Below are 23,076 nucleotides of genomic sequence, written 5' to 3'. Positions count from 1 at the left end.
CTTAATAACTCTGAGAATTCTTACAAAAGTAAAGAAGATCAGTGTCAGGAAAAGTATCATGGTACTTCATGTAGCTGTTTGTTTTTTTCGGGTAAGAGCAAAAGTCTTCTGCTCAACATGGTCTCTTAAAGCTGGACAAATAACTGAACCACATGGATATGTTACATCCTTTGGGAAGAAGTTATCAATGGGTCAGAAGTGGTGGTGTAATTAACCCTGAAAGAAAGACTTCAGGATGTTTTTGCATCAGAGGCTAGATGGCATCATTCGTGACCTTTCACGTACACTAAGCTGCTGACTAATCCTCTTAACCAACGACCGAATGGGCAGGGAGCTGAAAACTACAGTATAGACTCCTTACATCAGCCCATCTTTATTTGAAATAGGCTTCTTGAGCATTCTGAGTTGATGATGAAAAATTTGTATACATTTTCTACATCATCTGTTTCTTAAACCATACTTTTATTCACTTTTTGCACCATTTACATATGGGGGATATGCCCATCAATTGCATTTTAACATGGCCTATATGCAGTAATGTTTTAAATACACTTCTGTAGCTCCTTGTATAAGTCCTACAAGAGAAAATAAAGCTGAAATTTACACTCTGGTAATTATTAAGAAGTAGTGCAAAAATAATAATAATACATCAAATTAGAAATCAATGTATGATGCAGAACAAGTGTTCTGAATGAAATATTTTTCTCCTCTTGGCTCATGTTATGCCATTTGACAAAGTCTGCACAGTCACCTGCAGAATGACTTCACTGCAGAATACAAACTCAGCATTGTGCTCTTGGCAGAAAAAAGCAGGATTTGAGCTACTTGGTTATGACTGTCCTGAATCATACCTTGATTTGACAATGGTAGCCTTTCTTTGGGATGGACCTTTAATTGATAGCATTTGCATTTAATATCTAAAGATAATTAAGGCCTTCTTCCCTTTTGCAGAGTTAGCATTTCCCTTGTTACTGTGTTCTGCCTGTCTCAATGTTGACATCACAGTCACTGCTGCACAAACCTCCAGGAGGATTTTCCGTATTTGGTTTGGTTTATCTTTGTTTGTTGAGACTGGCAGGATTCCCTGGATCCCCAGTGGCTGTTACCAACTCACCAAGCTTTTTTTGCCCTTGCTATTGATGGAAGGGGCTTTAGAGGTTATGAAATGTGAGAGAGAAGGAGTCCTCTTCAGGTGATTTCAGACCATTGCTGTGCATTAGTACAGGCAGACCAAGATGGCTTCATTGGAAAGAGAAAGCTTTGCAGTGAACTAAATATATTTTCCAACTTTTCTGTCTAGAAAATCCATCATCTTGTGTACCAGAAGAATAATTCTTCTCTTTTTATTGAAGATTATAGGCACATATCTAGCAAATCCTTCAGAATTTTCAGTTTCTTTAAATGTAAGAAGGTGGACTTTTCTTACAAGGGGATAAAAACTTTATTTCTCGGAAGTGCCATCTGCTTGTTATCTATCAGAAAGCATGAAAAACAGAAAGGAATCAGAAGTAAGAACCAGTAGCATGCTTACCCAGCTAATGGAAACTTTCTCTTACTGTTAAATTCTTTTAATCTTTTCACTAATGGAAAACCCCTGTTTCTCTATATTTACTTTGAAAGCATAAAAATCTTAACAAAATACTCCTTACAGTATATTTTACATACTTGCCACATCACAAACCAAAAAGGACACATCCTAATCTATTCTTGTATTCTATAAACTAAATAGTATTTTGCACTTTCTTCTGATTTTAGGACTGTTTCAGTGTTCTTTGAATGCTTTTCCTTTTGAACTTTCAAGTTACTATATGTCTGTAATATAAATAATCACCATACTGTGAGCAAGAGCTGAAGAAAACCAAATTAGAACTGACTATTCAGTATCTAGTCTACTAAAAATAACATGGAAATCAAGCTCTGCAGAATAAAAATATTTCAATAAATTACTACAGCATCTCATATCAAATTTTCTCGTGAGTGAAGACCTAAGAAACATATGACATTTTGTACTGTATTAATCTCACAGCTGCATATTATATATATATATATATATATATATATATATATATATATATTTGTAAAGCATACAAATTATATTTGAAAGTTTTGATGACATGAAAGTGACTCCATTGCTTATGTTAAGTAAAATTTAATGGTGGATCAAATGGTTATCAAAATATTTAATTAACTCATTCTGAAATAACATTCTTTATTTAACATAAAACAGGATTTTTAAAGTACAAAAGCATTAAAATTAATACAAAATTATATTAAATAATTTCTCAGATGTTTGTGCTTATCAGTTCTGTTTATTCAAGGCTGCTTTACAGAAGCAGAGCACTAAATGGAATTACTAATCAGTCACTAACTCTATGTCTTTAAGACATTGCCTCTACAAAACTGCTCAGTAAAGGCTTGGCCTGAGGCTTATCTAGTACTGGATGAACAAAACTTTGATATGTTTTACCACCTGTGTTTTCTGCCAGAAAGATTTCTCAGTGGATAGGTACGGCACGCAATGACTAATCTGTGTAACACATTTAACTAATTCAGAAAGAGATTTAGACTAGAAAACAGGAGTAGAAGTTGAGACAAATAGCCCAATGTTTCCTGCCATGCTAGTAGAAAAGTAGAGGTGGAAAAACAAATCAGGATATTGTTTGATACTGAAGAGCATGAGGCTGATGCATGCAGAAGAAGATGAATGTAAGTTCTGATACAAAGGTTTGGACTGGCAGATGATGCAGTAAGTGAAAGGGGGTTATGCTTTGGGCACAGATTGCGTGATGGCAGTGTGAAATAAATGATGCATTGCACAACAGAGCACTGCAAAACAGTATGCAGGAGCAGAACTACTGAAACACCACGTGAAAAGAGATATTCTAAAAATAATAGAGGAAAGAGAGCAGGTGTAACTGAACATCAAGCTATTTTGCTGTATTAAGAAGTAAAAATAGAACAGCCTTGGTTATGAAACCTGCAGAGGCTATGGATAGGTTTTTTAATTTTTCCATGCTCTTGGGCCTACTCCATAACCTGTTTCATTCTGTCAGATCCTTATCAAGACATGGCAAGTAGAAACAGATGCAGTACTCAAAGCTAAATGTACTTTAGAAAGTGTGAGTGACATCTGTTTGCATGTTCCAAAACAGGACTGACCCACAGATGGTAATAGGAGGTTTTCAGTGTGTCTGTGTGTCTGTAGCCTGTGACTGGTAAGAAATGTACTGTAAACTTTTCTGAAAAGGGAAAAATAAGAAAATAAGAAATCACAGACCAGCTGATCAGACTTGTGTAATATGTAAAGGCTTCATGAATTAATGCTGAAAAACATGCAGGTAAGTGTAAAGCAATACAGGCTGATGTGGTTTTTAAATTAAGATAAATATGTAATTAATTTAAAGGTGCCCGATACGGCATCACATACAAATGTAATTGACCAAAGAAAGACAATGTTTAGAATGAAATTTAAAAAAGATTACTGAATGATCCTAAAAGGGAAATGAGAGAGAAATTGCTAGACGGGTTACTCAGGAGCTTGCATTTATAGAGGCATGCTAAATATTTTCACTTACAAGATTATCAGAAAAGGTCCCAATTGACAATGCTGGCAATAAAAGTGTGAGAAGCCATGAATAAAGACAGTGTGTAAATAGGCAGGAAGGAACAGAAGAATGAGAGTGACCTGTATATTTGTTTGATTAAAGAGGACTGTGGGCACAAAGTCACAATGTAAAGGGGAAGCGTGTGCTGTGACATCTTTGGCGAAAGAGGTTCTGTGAACCAAGAGAAAAGAACTAATGATGTAAAAGGCACTGGTAAGAGCTCATATGAAATACCACGTTACATTCTAGTGACCCCTGTGTAAAGGTATTAAAATCAAACATGACATGTAGGATACAGGTTTGCTTTCCAGTGGTGAGGATGTGCAGTACAGAGTTTAATTTCCCTGGGAGTCTGTGCAGCCTTCTGGGGTTTTTAAAGGTTATGGCGAATACACCTCTCAGGTATAACTGAAGCTCATGTCTTGCCTTGAGGTAGAATGATAAGCAGAGGATGATAAAGAATGTGATTTGGATTCTGGGGAAGCAAATTCCTGATTTTACCAAGACACCAACCTAGGAAACAGGTGTATTTTTCAGCATGCTGACACTCAAACTGTGGGACATCCTCAACCATGAGAAGCAGTAGCAGTCAGGTTTCAGGACTGGCAGTTTCAGATTCTTGGGTTCTTCACATGGGAAATCTTGCCAAAGCCTCTGCCAAAGACGTGTCTGTTGCAATCCCTGCTGAACAGGAATCAGCTCCTTGGGTTGATGCTGGGCTAGGGCTGTGTAATGTTTCTGTCTAGTGCAGGAGGTAATGGAGCATGGAAGCTAAGAAAACAGTGTTATTTTTTGCTACTTATGTTAAACAGCCACCAGAGCTAATATGCAAGTTGTGTTTTGAAGAAAAAAGAAATGCAAATTAGCTTAGACTCAAGTAAAATATTCTGAGGGAAAACCCAAAACAAAACTGCAGTCCATGCAAGCAAGTGATCCTAAAAAAACCCTGCTTTTCTAGACTTGATTTCAAATTCAGATTTATTTTTCAAATTTATACAGAGCAATTATTGTACCTATTATCCTTATTATACTTAGATTTGGAATGGGGCATTTGAATTTGTAATTAGATGAAAGCATTGCATTATCATGACCCCCTTTATAAATTCAAGAATAAAAATAATTATCTTGTTTGTCTCACTGTAAAAGAGCCCTTGAAACATACCTTGTCACATTACAGATTTTGTATCCTAATTACAAAAAAAATACCATTGCTACTTAGGTTTGAACTCAATCTGATTGCTTTTAATTTGAATCAGGCCATAGAAATTTAGGGTCTGGCATGAAATCTAAATCAACAAGGCCAAGTTCTAGCTAAGTACTAACCTGATCTAGTGCTTGTTACCTTGACAGGCTTGTCCCAAAACAGTCTGGCATAATAATTTTATGAAGTTAAATATCAAAGTACTGAGTCCAATCAGAGAAAAAAAAAAAAAAAAGCATTGCAACATTTAGTACTTCAAATGATAAATTAATTTGGCACTTAAGACAACAGTATGGATGTATTAGATCATTCATTCCATGGATATCCCCTGGATACTCCTGGGACAGTAGCCATCAGCTCCTGCCATTTGCAGAGTATCTTCAGTGTGGTGTATTACAGGGAATAAATCAGGACTTTCCCTTCTGACTTCAAGCAGTTTCACAATGAAAACATCCCTATACAGTGTTTTGCCTAAATTGAAGCAAAGTTTTTTTCAAAATCTTTGATTTAAAGAGGTCAGAATACAAGAAAAGACAAAAACATCTAGGTATGAGTTAAGATTAAGAGGTAAAAAGGATGTACCACTGAATCATTGGGCTGTGGCTAAATGGAAACAGGACAAGGAATATTCTTGGATGTGTTTGGTTTAGTTTAGACAAACCTTGATCAATTAGTTCAATGTCTTTGAAAGTGTTCGGGATTATACAAATAGAACTTTCAAAGCTCATCTATGGCAACCTTGCCCACATTAGAGAGCTGGAGCTCACCCTCAGTAGACTTGGAGCTTGCCATCCCTATAAATACTATTGTTTATGTCCACTTATATTTCAGAAATACTTTCCGTCTTTACTAGCTATTTCGGTTCAATAAAGAAAAATTCCAGAAGTTTCTTGAAGCCAAGTTAAATGAAGATGTTGATGATGATGATGAAAATGATTAATCAAATATAATCATGGAAGACGAATGCCCTTACTAAAAAATATTAGTACAGATACAATCTTAGATAGGAAAAACATTAATTTCAATCAGAGTAGGATCTGCAGCACAGAATCACAGAAATGTTAGAATGCAAAGGAGCTCCATCACACTAATTAGCTCCATCACACTAATTCCATCTCCCTAGCCAAAGACAATATTTGTTTTTAAAAATGCTTTATTTTCTTATGAATTTTGGACTATTTTTATACACTATTTTCCATTTAAATATTAAAGATTTTAAGTCATAGCAGTTATATTTGAAGATGTGACTTTTAACTGGCTAAAATACATGGAATACAGAACAAAAAAAAAAATACAACAATATGACAAAAAGTAACATTAAAAGCTGTCAGTGCTTCGTATCCACACAGTGCTTTATTTCTATAAAGGGTCTAGTTATATAGAGAGAAAGCTAAGAGGAAAAATAATAAAAAAAAAAAAGTCTTTATAATGCTTACAAGGTTCAGTACACCCACAAATTGGCAAAACCAAATTTATTCATGCTCTCTTAACTTCATTCCTTTGTATTGAAAAGTTTCACTTTGGTCCTGAGCTTTCCCTACAGATTTAGACTTTTTTCAGTGGGCAAGATGGAAGCTGCTTAATGACTACAATATTATTTTAGACTCCCCCACACCTCTGTTGGAATCCCAAAGCACAACAGGTATACAAAAGTATACTTCTTTCTTGCTATTCCCCCATACTTCCCTTCCCCTTTGTACTTTCGGCTCTAAGAATCTTTGAATTATCACTTAACTTGGTAAGCAGTACTCTGGCTTCTGGTTCTTCAGTGCAACAGCCAAATGCCCTCAAGCAGATAAAATTCTGCCCAATCAATAATAAAATTACTTTGAAGTGATGGAAATGCACTCCCACTGCAGAACAGCATGTTGGTTATTTATAAGATAGTACATGTTCAAAGTTTCCTGGTTGGCTTGCCACTTTTTATGCTCTTAATATAGATTGATAGTGTGATCTGCCTTACCCATAATGGCAATGGAATATTAGCAATTGTAACTAATAAAATTCTCTATCCACTAGGACTTTTCTATCGATTTATTAATTTACTAAACAAAGGCAGTTTCATTTTTTTAGTGCTGTTATTCTTTATTGTGAGAGTAGCTTATTATGTTAGGTGCTGTTTTATGCTTCCATCTACAGTACCTTGCTTAGCCTCTGAGGTGCATCACAAGCACTCTGCTGACAAAGGCTGATTTTTTTCTCTGTCTAAGGAAGCAACTGTAACAAAACATAATCTGATTATAAAAGAACAAAGTCAATGAAATAATTTTTTTTAATTTACTTGTTTAAGATTTTAGTCAGCTTAGATGAAACTATTTAGGAAATTTATCCCTCTAATAAATATCACACATCTACACCTAATTTTCAGTATTCTTAAATATTTCATGGGAACTGTCATTTATTTGCAAATTCTAATGGCAAGGAACTGTATAAGTCTGGACTCTCCCCAGATTTATATAATCAGAATTGCTTAAATAAAATAAACTACTTCCTCTCAACTTCCCTGCTGTTGTGGTTTTATGAAGATTCAGCTTTATCAAACAGTCATACAGGAACAATAACAGTTCCAGCTCCTGTCTGTTTCTGTTATGGACTCAAGTTTTCCCTTAAGAACAATCACTCAGGTTAACATCTAGTACATTTAAAGACTTTCACTGCTCCAGTCCCCTATGGAAACATATCAGTTCTTGAGCCTCCTGCACTCAACCCTTTATATTCCCCTGGAATGTCTCTGACACATAGGATCAAAGGGAGATTTCAAGTACAGGCTGAAGAAGAAGCATAATTACATTTTAGTAATCCATTTGCGTGGCTCCATGCTCCTTATCAGCTGGCTAGCACCAACATGTTGTGGTCAAGACCTGGGGAATTATTAACTAAGCTGCTGGAGTGCTCTCCAGGACTGACATTAGAGGAAGCTGCCATATTAAGAATGAAATAAACTGTTAGCATTTGAATTTAACTCTTTATATTACAAGCTTTACCTACCTCTGTCACAGAAGTTATTCCAAAATACCAAATGCTATGTGGAAATCAAAAAGTATTTTCTAAGACTTGAAGCTACTGAAGACCATATAGTTTATGACTGGTTCGTATCAAAGTTTACATTAATCAAAATCTGTCACTGAAGAATTTCTCCTACTAACATTCCAATATTCTATAAAGCCTGCACATTGGCCAAATCTTATGTAGTCTCACAAACCTTAGAATTAACCCTAACTACTCATGAGAGGAAGCAGATTTTTCAGGTGCATCACCACAAATGCAGTTTACAGAGAAACACAACAGACTAAAGATTTCAATGCGTTAATGAAAAAAAAATTAAGCATAATTGGTGCATTATGTAGTCTCACAAACCTTAGAATTAACCCTAACTACTCATGAGAGGAAGCAGATTTTTCAGGTGCATCACCACAAATGCAGTTTACAGAGAAACACAACAGACTAAAGATTTCAATGTGTTAATGAAAAAAAAAAAAATAAGCATAATTGGTGCACTGTGTTCAGAAAGAGATATTTTCAAATTTTATGTCTTGATACATAGTAACTAATCAAATACAACATATGGGAAACAATGTCCCTTTTAGAACAAAAATAATTAGAAACAGTAGTCCAAGAAACTACTGCAGAAGTTCTAATTTACATTCAGCTCAATGATTGAAAGTAGCACCTCCTTGGGGTTTAGATATCTATTTTCATAACAAAGCACATCAATGAACTTATTGCACATTAGAGCTCTGTTATAGGTTCCTTCAGAGCTCAAAGCATAAATGAAACCTTTTTTTCATGCGTCTTCAGTGTTTGGAATGAAGGGTTTAAGAGCAAATCTCAGGGAAAAAAATCTCTTTTGGATTGACATGGCACTGAGATTTCTGACTTCCACACTTAATGCCTTTAGTGAAAATATGGTAATGAAAATATTTTATAAAAGCTAATTCATGTTGAAGCAAAAATGTATTTTGAACAACTTTATCAAAGGAGAATAAAAACTAAGACACTGAAGGGTCTTCATTTATGTATAAACTCATTCATATTCAAACATATAAATACCTGGATATCAAATATAAAGTTTTATAATTATTAAAATATACAATCACACTCAATAAGAGTCCTTAAATATCCTGTAATTTGGTGACATATTCCCAAGACACCTAATCGCTTGCCATAAATCAAGCCAACTCAATATTTCTGGCTAATATTTCTCAATTTTATCCAAGTCTCCTTTAGGCTCCTTTTTTTAAAGGAATGCAAAATTATAACATCTCTCTCTTTGACTGGTGCCACTTCAAGAAGGGAAAGTATTTAGGTTCATCTCATTCAACTTAATTCTTGCAAATCAGACATCCAGCCTTAGTCTGTCATTGGGCAGCTGTTTACAAAGACCAAGGTGCATCCATGGAGTGATTTGTGCACCTGCTGTCCGTGGCCGGATGAAGGCTCTTGGGGCAGTTAAAGAATGTACTGTATCACTTCCCTTCCTGTGTTACTGTGCAACCAGGGACATTATAATGGTTTGTGATAGAAAATAAGCAACATCTTCATCTATCTACAGCTATAAGTTGTAAAGCTATTTGAAATAATGTCAAATATGCACTTTTGAGTAGATCAACTATCCTTTTGCTGTTGACATGAAATTTACATTCAATACTTGGAGGTATTTTACAATCAAGAAACTTTATTATTAAATCTTTACAATATTTTCTGCATGTAAGCAGTAAATACTGTTAAAAATAAAAATTCTAATCATGCTTTTAAAGTGAGGCAGATTTTTACCTGAAGATGTAAGATTCTGTAGACCTCCTCTCTGCATTTTTACATGATGGCAAGTTGACTTAATTATGGTCACTCACAAAGTTCAGAAACTACTTTCCTTAGTATCAGAAGCAATACTTCCTCAGAAGTGTTATGGGAATTGTTGCAGGGGGCTGTTTGATACCAGGCTATGAACTCGTGTTAATTTTTATAATCAGAATAAGCTTCAAGAAAAAATGTAGAAGATGATGAGGAACAAATATAAAATCAAAAGAAGAAAAGAATTTGCATATTTGAAAATAAAATTTCCAGTTTAAACCCTCAATGTATAAACAAAACTTATTTTGCATACAGAATTTTAAATTATAAAATAGCATATGCTGGGCCAATTGGAAACACTAAAGAGATTTTTACAATTCAACATTCTTGTTTGCATCCATAAGTAAGTCTTAATCTTTATTATTGTAATTTTTTTTTTAGGTTTTTTTTTGTTGTTGTTGTTGTTGTTTTTTTAACTAACAGAAGATTACAGCAAGATAATCAGGAATATGAACTCTAAGGGTAAGAAGCACAGAAAATACACTTTATTTAAATATTGTGGCACGATATTTCATCTCATATATTTTGGCCGTTTATAGTACATATTTTTAGTCAAGTATCACAAAAGTATTTTCAGGGGCATAAAAACTGAATCCTCTTCTGCAGAGAGCAAGAAGATGAACTAATAGATGAACAGGAAATATGCTGCTGCATATTTCAGATTTTTTTTTTGTATATATGTAAACTGTAATTTTTCTGTCAAAACTGTTTCAAAGAAACCTTTTCCTATCCTGTTCTGTCAAGGAAGCCAGGTGCTAAGATCATGATTTTTCTGTATGAAGGCTACATGACCAAATTTTAAACTTCCTCACAGGTTTACTGAAGTTATTGGGCTGTACTGTGTTTCTAAATGAGCACTGGTATGCATTGTAAATTAAAGAACAGGTGTAGTTCCTGCTGAGGGCAATAGGAGCTCTTTCCTTTATCTCCCCAAGAACAAAATATCCTTTAAAGAAGAAAATAAGAGCTAGTAATTAATAAATAATGTTGCCTTTACAGTATTTCACTTTATCAAAGACTTTTTACCTGCTGACAGAAGAAAATGTAATCAGAATAGGAAAAAATAAGCTACAAGTATTACATCATTAAATTATATGTTCTTTAAAAACACAATCAGATAATAATCAAGGCATTAACATGTGTGAAATAAATTCATATGGCTGTGCTAAAATTAATCTCCTAAAGAGTAACTGTTAAAATTATAGTACTTTAATGTCATTAAGGATTACTGCCTGTTCAATTTGTTACATTTAATGTTTTATTTTTCTTTTTTTAGTCAAGAGCTCTATCATAAGTTTCTCAGTCAGCCACTGAGCTTCACTTAAGGCTGTGTAAATGGCATTAAATGAACTGCCTGCTTGTGACTAATAGTAAAAACTATTTCCCAGGGAAACACAATGTTCCTATCTCTGCATATTAAATTCTGAATAAGCCCATTTATTTTAAATTAGCAAGATATATTTTAAAAAGTAAAACTTCTTCAAGGCAAGACCACCCCACTTACCTGGACTGATAACTCAATATAAGTGAAGTAGTTTATTATGAGGGTTAGATCAGGCTTCACTGTTGTTAGTTTATAAATAATGGAAAAAAATGCAGACTCCACTAAAAAAAAATACTGGAAAAAAGGACAAAATGTGTAAATAATCTCTTTATACCTCTGTATAGTCAAACAGACTATCAACCTTGCAGTCTCCAGAACTGCTTTATGAGCTAGCTGCTGGTGATATTGAACATGCAGTAAACCTCAAAGTTAGCAAGACAGGAAGTTTATGTTAAGCAAGTACTGCACAATGGACCTTCAAAAATTGTGTTTCTATGCCAAAATATTAAATGTATTTAATATTGTAAAATAATTTAATATTGTAAAATAAGGGAAAGCGATGCATTGCCATGGCGGCCAAAGTCTTAGCACATGTTCTTAGCTCAAGGCAGAGTGGAAGTAGGCTCCACTTCAAAGGAGAGATGATGAGTATGGCTCTTAAACTGAGTTATTCATTTGAAAGAGAAGCACTGTTTAAGGTCTGGGTTGAGTACTGACCATATATGTGGGTCACTTGATGACGGTTGTTGGGTCCTTTCCTCAAAAGTCTTCAGGCAGTAACAATAAAGGGTTTAATAATAATGATATGCAGCGCATCTTGCTGTTGAAAAAGGCCTATATTAGATTATATTGGAGTCAGTTGTAATAGATTTCAAGGTTAAATTATCACTTGCATAAAATATTTTGAGAAAAAATATTTTGTTTCCATTTTCAGACCAACCCCCCACCCCCCAAGACTTTAACAACCTAAATAATTCAGACCTTTTATGTAGACAATGCAAGCTCAGACAGTTAGTGTGGTGCAAAGGCAGTGTATTTTTAGACTAAAAAAAAAAACCAATGAAATATCTGTATTACACATATCTTAGGGCTTTTACTTCAGACCAGCCCTAATCTGGTTTTACAGGCTGAGCACATATTTTTTGAAGCAAACCTCTTCAATAAGCTTCATCCAAAATTATTCCGGTTTGTGCACTGAAGAAACCAGACAATGATCCAAACAAAATGTGGTAGGTGGGTAAAATCAAGCAATTCACTTCAAAGTCACACTCCTATTCAAAACAATGTGTTACTGTAGACACATGCTGGTTTTCTTGGTTTGTGATTTTAAGAAAGATATTGAGGAATAAAAATAACACAATTCAAGTACATCTCTTAGAGTACTTTGCAGGAGGATATAGGACAACTTTGTTCCACAAGAAACTAGGGTTTTAATTAATTTTCTTATATAGAATAAAGTGTTTTAAAAAGTTGAAGTTCTAGTTAAAAGGGGCACTATTAAAAAGAAAATGCAAGTTCTTTGGCAAGAATGGTTTGAGATTCCATATTTGCTTAGGCTCTTACAATAATGGTGCACTGTCCTTCATTTTTTGGACGATGGTTTGGTTTTCAGCCTGTGAACTAGACATCATTTTCTCTTGTGTGCTGCAACAGCTAAGAGATAGATTCATATTGTCAGAAAAACTGCACAGTTTTAAGAACTACATGTAGTTCTGGTCTTTGACATACGGAACTGCCCCATGTGGGCCAAAAGCAAGAACACTGTTAGTCGGCTGATGGCTGGAACACCTTTAGGATGTATCAAGGACAGCTTTGCTATGCTTATAACATCTTACTGAACTGCAAAAATGGCAAGAAGTCTGCAAAAGACAAAGCTTGGAAATCCAGTGAAGGGATCAGAAATATTTTTTCAAAGTACATCAGCAGCAAAGGAAAAGTAAAGTGTTCTTCTGATGGACTGAGTCCCTGACTTTATTGTAGAACTTTTATCCTACCTAGAACAGTGAATGCTTCATATACCAGAAAAGAACAGTATTTCTACATGGGAACCATTAATTATTTTAATGGTATGTCTGAAAGTAAGGAATCTCCTTTCGGATCATGTAATTATGAGCCTGTTATATTGTTGGTTTATGTGGTTTTTCCCCCCCACCAGTTCTATTAAAGAAAACAGACCTAAAATACCTTACTCCATGGGATTATCCAAATGAATACTACCTACTCAGATGAATTTGGGTTCACATACAGACAGTTATTTTTAAAGCAAAATTTTTTAAGTGACTAAGGTATCAACCCTTCCCTGAAATCTAGCATTTTTTTCATGTTACTTCTCTGTAATAGGTTCAGTAAGGTGAGCAGGTTTGTGATGTGAAAATTGATAAAATATTAATCGATATGTCTGATGGCAAGTTGACCATGAGTCAGCAGTGCCCTGGCAGCCAGGAGGGCCAGGAGTGTCCTGGGGTGCATCAGGCACAGCATCACAGCCGGGCAAGGGAGGGGATTGTCCTGCTCTGCTCTGCACTGGGGCGGTCGCACCTCAGGTCCTGTGTGAAGTTTTGGGTGCCACAATATAAAAAAGACATTGAGCTATTAGACAGTGTCCAAAGGAGAGGAGCAAAGGTGGTGAAAGGTCTGGAGGCAAAGACATATGAGGAGCAGCTGAGGTCACTTGGTCTGTTCAGTCTGAGTCTGAAGGGAGATCTCAGTGCAGTTACAGCTTCCTCATGAGAGGAAGAGAAAGGGCAGGCACTGATCTCTTCTCTGTGGTGACCTGAGGGAATGGCCTGAAGTTGAGTCTGGGGAGATTTAGGCTGGATGTTGGAGAAGAGTTCTTCACCCAGAGGGTAGCTGGGCACTGGAACAGGCTCCTCAGGGAAGTGGTCACAGCACCAGGCATGACAGAGCTCCAGAAATGTTCAGATAATGCTCTCAGGCACACTGTGTGATTCTTGGGGATGGTTCTGTGCAGGGCCAGAAGCTGGACTTCGTGATCCTTATGGGTCCCTTCCAACTCAGATTATTCTGTGATTCTGTGATTGTGTGAATATGGCTCTATTACACAGACTGCTTTTCACATGCACCATGGACCAAAAGTAAATACAGAGATTCCCTGGAGTCGGTGGAAATTGGCATGTTTTAAAACTGAAATTCTTTTTAAATAAATGATAAGAGAGGGAGCTAGATCATTTCCCAGGACCCTTCGGAATTAGAAGGATGCAAAGCAGAGCTGTTTCTGTGAGAACTCTGTTATGGATTCTAAATCCCACTGAAAATGTATGAATGATGTATCAAGCAAGGTTTATGAATCCCTTAACTGTGTATAATTTTATTTGAAGCAAATGTTCCTATTTTTTAGCTTCTCTGTTTACTTAATTTAAAACCAACAGATTGATTCTTCTTCAGTTCTTTCAGATAAAAAATGAAGTTACTCCCAATCTTTTCACCCCATCTCTTATTCAGACCAGTTTTACAGTAGATCAACTTCTGTATTTTGAAATTATACTATAAGAACAAAATTAAATGACAACAGAATCATGCTGATGGGCTTTTCAGAGTTAGAATTTTCAGACATTTAGAAATAGCTATCAATCCAAACCATAAATTCAGATTAAACTACTGTGCATGCTCCAATTTAAGCAATCAATATATAAAGATGTCCGAATTCAGTGATTAATTATTCATATACAGAAAGAAAAGGTAACATATATAGTAATACATGTACATATAAAACTCATGTGTGTATATATTTATATATGTACTTATGTACATATATATAAACTTGAGTGAACTGAAAAGCTGCTTAGGAATGAAATACACTGTTTTGTTGGACTCTGACAGTCTTATCAGGAAATAACTCATGTACCATTTACAAGGATAAAATTAGTATAGAGACAGACCTATGTACTATAAGCTGCTTCATATTTTTTCTGATTCTCTTTTGTTTCCTATCCACAGAATAACTGTTTTATTTACCAATAGAACGTTTTAGAATGTCTGGGGTTTAGCTTGTACTTGAGGCTGATTGCAGGTGTTTGATTTCTCAGTTATTCATTTGCTTTGTTTTACAAAATTCTAGGATGCTCTTTTTTTCAGTTCATTCACAATCTTGCCACACATATATTCCTTCTATGCATATATTAGGGGATGATGTGTATGAAAAGCAGTTACTTTCCTGTAAATCTAAATTCCTAGGTTCATTTTCACCCAATTGGAACAGGCCTATTCCAATGTTTGCATTTGGAAATAAAAATTGAAACATTATCTTTTTCTTTGTTCTATTTGGGCTGCTTATAACATCAAAAATTCTGGTTAATGCAGTAAAACTCTAAGATCCTGAACCTAAGAAGCAATTATTTTGAAGAGTTTTTTGTCTCCATTCAAAGTGTATTTTAAAAACTTCTTATTCTCAGCCAGCCCAACAGCTGCTCAAAAACTTCAAAGTACAATTTCCAGATCTCAGTACAAAAGAGCCACTATGCCAGCTGAAGAAAAATGGTTTGCTAATTTTAAAGTTTTAGTGATTTTAAATTAAATTTCGTGCAGTATTCAATTTTTCATAACGCTATACATGGATTGGAACAATCTGTGAACAAAGCTGCTTGTTCAAAAAACAACTGAGTTTTAATGCTACAGAAAGGAAAGTGCTCATTGCACTTTGTGGGCTTTTACTGTAGTCATGATGTTTGAATGCATGTAGCTAGACAGACTTTTGGGGCACAAAACACCTTCTTAGGGAGTGTATGTGTCAAGAGCTAATGTGTCTGAAAGAGAATTTTTCTAACTCTGACAGATAGTGCAATGAAAGATAGGCTCTCTTCCTGCAGACTTTATGCTTAAACAATTGCATTTATTTATTTCAAAGCATCCCAAAAAGAGGTATTTTGTTAGTCTTTCCTAAAACTTTATTCATAATTCATAATTTCCATTTTTTCTTTCCTACAACCACAATGAAAATGGAATGATGTATCAAGCAAAGTTTATGAATCCTAATTTCTCACTGTAGTGGAGATTTGCTATGACAGGTATTAGAAGACTCAGTAGTCACACAAAAACCCAGATATTTTCCACTATGTAGAGAGGATTACACCCATTGTTACAGGAGCCCAAATAATCCAATTCTTCTTTTTACACAGCAAACATTTATTGAGCTAGAAAGTTTAAATAGCTTTTTGTCTGTTTATATTTTCTTTGAATAATTAAAAAAAAATGTATCAAAGCTCTAAAATAAGGAGTGTCTCCATGGTATTTACCATGGTGGTGGCTGAAGTCCTTTGATTAACATTTAAAAAAAATACTTTTTCCCAAACCTATCTCATCCCTATACAAAGTTAAATCAGGGAATCATAAGTTTTCTTCTCTTACAGAAATGGTTTTTGTCCTCCTGCTGCTGACTGTAGTATACCTGAAGTTGCCACAAAGCCAAGGATCCCTGCCACCATAAGCTTTTTTTTGCTGCCGAACCAAGGTTGGCATAGCAACTTGGGATGCTACTCAAGCAATCTGCCCTAAGGGATTTAACCCTGTCAACTGGAAGAAATCTGAGGTCTCCATGGTTTTCTGTTCTACACAGATGAAACTGCAGTTTGAATAAACAGAAGTCAGAGGAGTAAAACGGGCAAATGTTGTTAATTGTGAATCAGAGATTTTCTTCTGTCAGATCAGATTAGGTTCAGTACTTAGATACATGACAACACTCCTGACTGTGTCTGTCATGCTTCACAGACTGGGCATCAAAATATATCAGTTACAGTGCAGGGCACTCAGATAACCAGAATATATGCATCCAAAGGGAGACTAGCAGCTCAAACTACGAGGACATTGCCCACAGCCTTAAATATAAACAAAACCATTTTGAGGCAAAGAGTGCTAAAAATTCAGAGGGCAAAGTCCATCATCAGATTGAGAGCAAAAACACAGGGCAGTGTTAGATAAAAGTCACATAAATGAGAGATGCTCTACCATGAAGGTTGGCTTGTAGAGGATTAAGAATGAAGAACCACTACGATATAAATGGTGTTTCAGATTGTGTAATAGGAAAATATCAGACCAAGGACAGACTTCTGATAGATGCTAGTATGGACTAAGAAGAAAGCAAATAGGATAGGGTTTGCCCTGTAAAAGGATTAATGGTTCACAGTCTAAATTGTAACATTAATAAGAGATTAAACAGGTTTATAATTTAATCACAACATTTTTCTTATTCTTTGTAAAAAATGAAATTACACTAAAGGCTAATTGAGACATACATAGAAGGAAACAAAAAAGAAGAACTTGGGTTCCCTGCCCAGACTTCAAAAGATATTGTTGATGAGCCAGTCATGATCTCTAAGCAATCCTTATTGTTTGAGAAAAATAACAAATATACAAGTAACACAACATACTCCATGTAGAAACAGTGATGTGGGGGGTTTTGTGCCATACTAGATTATTCAGACAATGACATCATTAGAGGCATCTTTCTGAAAAAGAATTTTAATATTGTTATGATCAGGAGGCCATCCTAGCTAATACTCAGATGTTTCACTGTACCATATAATGGTACCACTGTACCATATAATGCAGAAAACAGCATACTATACATTTCCAATTGTACAATACCATGTCATGGAAATAAATGCCATTTACAGGTCCGTTTTTAACCTTGAAGCATGAAAACTACTAGTAATTCCACATGTTAATGCATTTGCCAGTCTGTGCCATTTACAGGTCCGTTTTTAACCTTGAAGCATGAAAACTACTAGTAATTCTACGTTAATGCATTTGACAGTCTGATTGTTCATTTTCCAATGCAAATCTTTAATACTTTTTCTCAACTAACCAGCAGGTTTACTAGCAGTTTTTTTGGGGCAAAGTTTTGTATGTTGTGCATGTTTCCGTCTTCACTTTTTTTTTATTTCCTCAAAGTCACTTTGTTCTCTCTTGGAGCAATGGAAAAAAAGCCCTGTGTATCCATAAGTAACAAAATGATTGTGTCATTATCATCATAACCTGCCAAGGTGGTAAATTCTATCATACCACTGTAAATTTCCATGACAGTTTTGTAAGCATGTATCATAGGATACAGAAGGGCATCTGATAGAAAATGAAGGCTGAAAAAAAATAACTGCAACTTTTTCTTTTTTCCTTTCAAAATAGAGTCTCACTCTTTAATTAAAAAAGTTCTTTGCTATTATTCTTATTTGTTCATATGTTCTCCATCATAAAAATATTTATCTTAGATTACATAGTGTTCCAGAAAAAGAACATTCATGTCAGGTATTTTAAACCTGCAGGATTAAAAAAGTGCAGGATTGTATTTACCCAAATTTTTGTGGGGAAAAAAAGAAAAAAACACTGTAAAATAAAGATGTTGCCCTTCATCTCAAAAGAACACTGGAGCCAAGCCTAGAATACTCACAGTGGTCTGTCCCAGATATAGTGAAAATATTATTTCTTAGTACTAAATTGTTTAGAAACAGAGTTGGGATAAAACATTTAAATCTCACCTTTTAACTTTCAAATTTCATAAGTAGTAGTCATGTTTACAGTTGTTAAAGTCAGAAGAGAGAAAAAATACACTAATAGGATAAACCTTTATAACACTCAGAGCCATTACTGAACATTAAATAATATTACAAACTTATAAAATAAATCTTTAAATTATTTCCCAGAATTGTTTCACCTCTAGAGTAAAATTTAACTCTCAGATTTTCCAGTAATTGTTTGGTTTAATGAGAAAATAAAGTGGTAACTTTGTATTCTGAAGTTAGATACATACAACTTAGAAAGCAATACATTCCTAAACTCTTCCTTTTTCTGTTTTTAAGATTATAACATAAAATTCAAGCTTCAGGTTCTGTGAACATAACAAGTTAGATGAAGTTGGAATACCTACTGTAGAAGAAAGCAATATTTTGAAGTAAACAGTCCTACAGACAAGTGGAAGAGTAGAGAGAAGGTTGTAATTGTTACAACAATCACAGAAAATCATTATCCTGGTTTCCTGAAAATTATTAACAAAAATCCAAAGAAATATTAAAAAATATTTAAATTCTGCAGGATGACCTAATGAGCATATATCAGTGAGTCCAGAACTGTAATTAATCAAAACACTTAAAATCATTTAAACCACTTAGTAACAAGGAATTTGATAAAGAAGAGCCTTTTCTTTTAAAAATATTTTCACTGAATTTGTTACTTTATATTTAAAGAAAAACAGTGGAAATAAAACATATCCCACTATTTTTAACCTCTTTTGTCTTGGTGTCACACTTAGAAATCTTTAAGAGTTGAATTTGGAAGACAGAACAACATTAATACAACTACTTAATTTATAGGGAAAAATGATCAGCATAATTTAGGTTAATCTACACTCTTTAATAGTTGTTTTCTTCAATGGGTATTCAGTTAATAGCTGCTTAATATCTTTACAACCGTGACTCATTGCAGCAACAACAAACAATGCCAAAGGCCTAGTATCAGAAAAGCACCCTTATTCTAAATATATTTTAAACTACAGTTTAAATTTAGTTTTAAATATATTCATGTTTTAAGAAAGACTTGTCACATTTTAATTTAAGGCTGTCCATAATGAGGAAAAGGGGAAAAAGCACTGTCCAAAACATGGATAACATTCAGCTGCCTTGTTACAATACCCTCAGTGAGCAGGTCAATCCATACAAACATCAACCCTCAATGAAGCAATGAGCTTGGATTCTGTCATGACTGTGACCTTCTTAATTTCTTCATGAGATTAAATATAAGGTATTTTATTTCTGCTGTAATTTGTGTTCATTTTAAACAAAAATTAAAAAGATCCATAAAGATTTATTGCAGAGATTTGCAATATTCTCATGGCTTCTGGAAGAAAGCTGACATTTTGTTCAGGTGGTAAGTCAGATCTGAGGTTATCTGACAGAGTTTTCTGAGGTACAGAACTGAAGCCAGCAGGAAGATAAGGACAGCTTTCAGCATCCCAGCATTTTGTGTTCTTTGTCTCCACCTTCTGCTTGGAAAGGATGTGAGTAACAGGGAGTTAAGGCATTGTGATTTCTAATTCATTTGGAAAAATCTGGGAAACAAATAACAATGGAGGAGAATCTCTCAAATACAAAAAGGCAACAATAAAATACTGAACATATTAGCAATTATTTTAAGAAGGCAGGCCAAATACTTATTGTGACACCAGACTGGTGCTTGTTGCTGACTTGGACTGAGTAGTCAAAAACCACTGAACATATTAGCAATTATTTTAAGAAGGCAGGCCAAATACTTATGTGACACCAGATTGGTGCTTGTTGCTAACTTGGACTGAGTAGTCAAAAACTAATAGCAACAATACATAGTCACACGAACTGATTACAGATTGAGATATTTGCTGGGGACAAGAAGAAATATGGGGTCAAATCACAACTTGGGTTTGATTTATCTTGATTTAAACAATAATTTAAGCAATAATGGGTAACCATCAACTCACCCCTTCTATTAGAAAAATTGCCATTGCACTTCTCTACAGTGTTGTTATGGAAAACAGAAGCAAGGTAAATTCTCTGGCTCTAAGGACAAGACAATCAGGTTAAGTTAAAAGAACTGCCTGTAGTTGTCATGTCAGAATGTCAGCTGAGTATGCCACTGAAGATACCTAGAAAGTAGGAAGATATCAAACTTCACTTGAGAAGGAAAGAAAAAAAAAGACAGAAGATACTGATAAGAGTATCTTGTAGGTGGTGGCTTTCTGTGATTAACAGTTTAATTTACTTCACAATATTTTTTTTGTTATGTACAACTTTCATAACTTTGTTTGAGGAGCAAAATTTTTCTAATAACTTTATTTTCCCCAAAGACTTCATGGAATATTAGAGGCTTTTTATTGAAAAATAAAATGGATTAAATTTTTTCACTGTAATATTTAAGCCTTTTAGAACTGTGCTGCACTGGCAGAAACAAAATTAATGTTTCATTAAAATTCTGCTCCCAAAAGAACTTGAACAGATTCCCCATTGACAAAAATCAGCATATGTTCTCATTTTAATAAAAGCATACTAATTCCTAACATATAACAAAGCCTACCTGAAAAACAGCCTGTTTTAAAATTCCATCTGCCATTATTTTCTGTCATGGTCCATAAATATTTTATGAACTGTCAAATTGATTTATGTATCATAATTGAAAGCAAAAAACATAATCCACCAAAACCAAGTGTGCTAATGAAAGAAAAACTGAAAACAATTATATTAAAAAGAGAGTGTTCAAAGTTTATCAAAATGCAATGGTGTAAGTGTATCTAGCAATGTTAAGCACTGCAAACTGAGAAGATATGAGAAGATGTACATTACATAACTCATAGGAAGTTTTAGTGGTAGTAATTAATGTAAAAAGAAATTTTTTTTTTACAATAACACCTTAAACCCGAAGATGGAGCTCTTGAACTGTTTATTTAAAAAGAAGCAGAAAAAGTAAAAGCAATACAGCTACCAAAGGAAGATACTGTAGAACTTCTGGATTTACTTTCTTAGTATCTGCAATGGCATTGCATGCTATGTTGTGAGAAAGTCAGTTTAAATTCTCTTTCATGTGCATACACATTTCACTCGCATAGCACCCATTTTGCTTTGCAAATCTTTCAGTCCACAAATGAATTCCAACTCTCAAACACTCTTTTCCTCACATTTGAGACAGTCTTCCAAAATTTTTTCAAAACTTTTTGTTAAATTTCTTACTGGAATTCCTTTGGAATTGATATGGTACTTGCTGCAGCAGTGTCTAGTACAAATGATTTTTCCCATTCCTTCTCTCTGTTTAAAGAGTGCATGTGACCAGGTTAAAGACTCTCATTCCATAGGGAAAAAATAAAGTATGAAAAAGTCAGTAAGTCTCACAGAAAGAGCCACAGAAAATGAAGTACAAGGGAACTGCTTTAATCACATTTTAAAGTCATTAAATATATTATTCCATCTCTTCTGTCTGAACCCATCCTTAACAAGCAGTGGGAAAAATCCTTTGTTTCAGTACTCTCATAAAAAATTAATGCATTTCTGAATTAACTCCCTAATTAAGTTTTTTAATCAGACAAATACACTCGAAATACATAGGGTCTGATTCCTCATTGGCTTGTGCTTTTTACAGGCACTATACAAAGTATGAAAAACAGTTCCTTTTGCAGAAAAATACAAATGAAGATAAACAGTTTGCATAGTGATCAGACACATAGAAGTTTGGGGCAATTCACTCCCAAGCCCAGGCTAGTTCAAACCTCCCAGCTTAATATGACCATGCCCTCAAAAGGTACATTTGACATATAAAATAACTGTTGTTTGAGGATTCCTTGCTCAACTTTAAAATAGGACTGAGTTAATTCAACAGCTTTGCTACCAATTTCTGACATGGAAACAGGCCAAAAGAGCCTGCAGTGAGTTAAATTCAAGTGTAAAATGCTGACATCTTGTTCAATGCATTTAAATTTTACTTGGGCAGCAGTACAGACGCTATTGAAACACAGGAAATTGAGCTCTTATATTTCTAAGCGGTTCTGCATATTGGAGGAGTCTCAATTCAAGATGAGAAATAGTAGGTGGACCACACAGGAAAACAAACCTTCCTGCTCCACCCTGAGGAGAAAGTTACAACAGCATCAGGTGAAGAGGGGTCTCTTTCCACTTCTTGTCCAAAGGAGGAACCAGGATATATTAGGCCAAATTAACATTATTCCTGTGCCCACTGAGTTGAAAGGAAATGCTGTTCACCCCTTAAAGTTTCACATCAAGCACTATAGTCAAGTATTGTCAAGTGTGAAATACATCAAGTATTTAATAAAATTTTTTTTCTGAATCTTTCAGCCTCAGTGTTGGAGTTGCAAAATCAAGTATATTCACAATACTTTATCAGAAAATTAAATTTAGTCTGAATCTTGCATTGGCAAGAAACAGTTTAGAATAAGGCTTAAATAATTAGTCAATTTATTAATTAATAAAGTGTTGTATTATTATAGTGTTCAGTTGGCATTGTTTCAATTCATTTATTTAGAAATGAAAATTCTATAAAGTGATAGGAAAATATTTAAGTCATGGTAACTGCTAAAATTTTTTTGAAGTAATTATATTTTGAGATAGTTTTTG

The sequence above is a fragment of the Onychostruthus taczanowskii genome, unplaced genomic scaffold (assembly GCF_017590055.1).
Source record: "Onychostruthus taczanowskii isolate IOZ18803 unplaced genomic scaffold, ASM1759005v1 scaffold37, whole genome shotgun sequence".
Classification (NCBI taxonomy): domain Eukaryota; kingdom Metazoa; phylum Chordata; class Aves; order Passeriformes; family Passeridae; genus Onychostruthus; species Onychostruthus taczanowskii.
The sequence above is the reverse complement of the archived record's forward strand: the minus strand, read 5'-3'. Positions refer to the sequence as shown.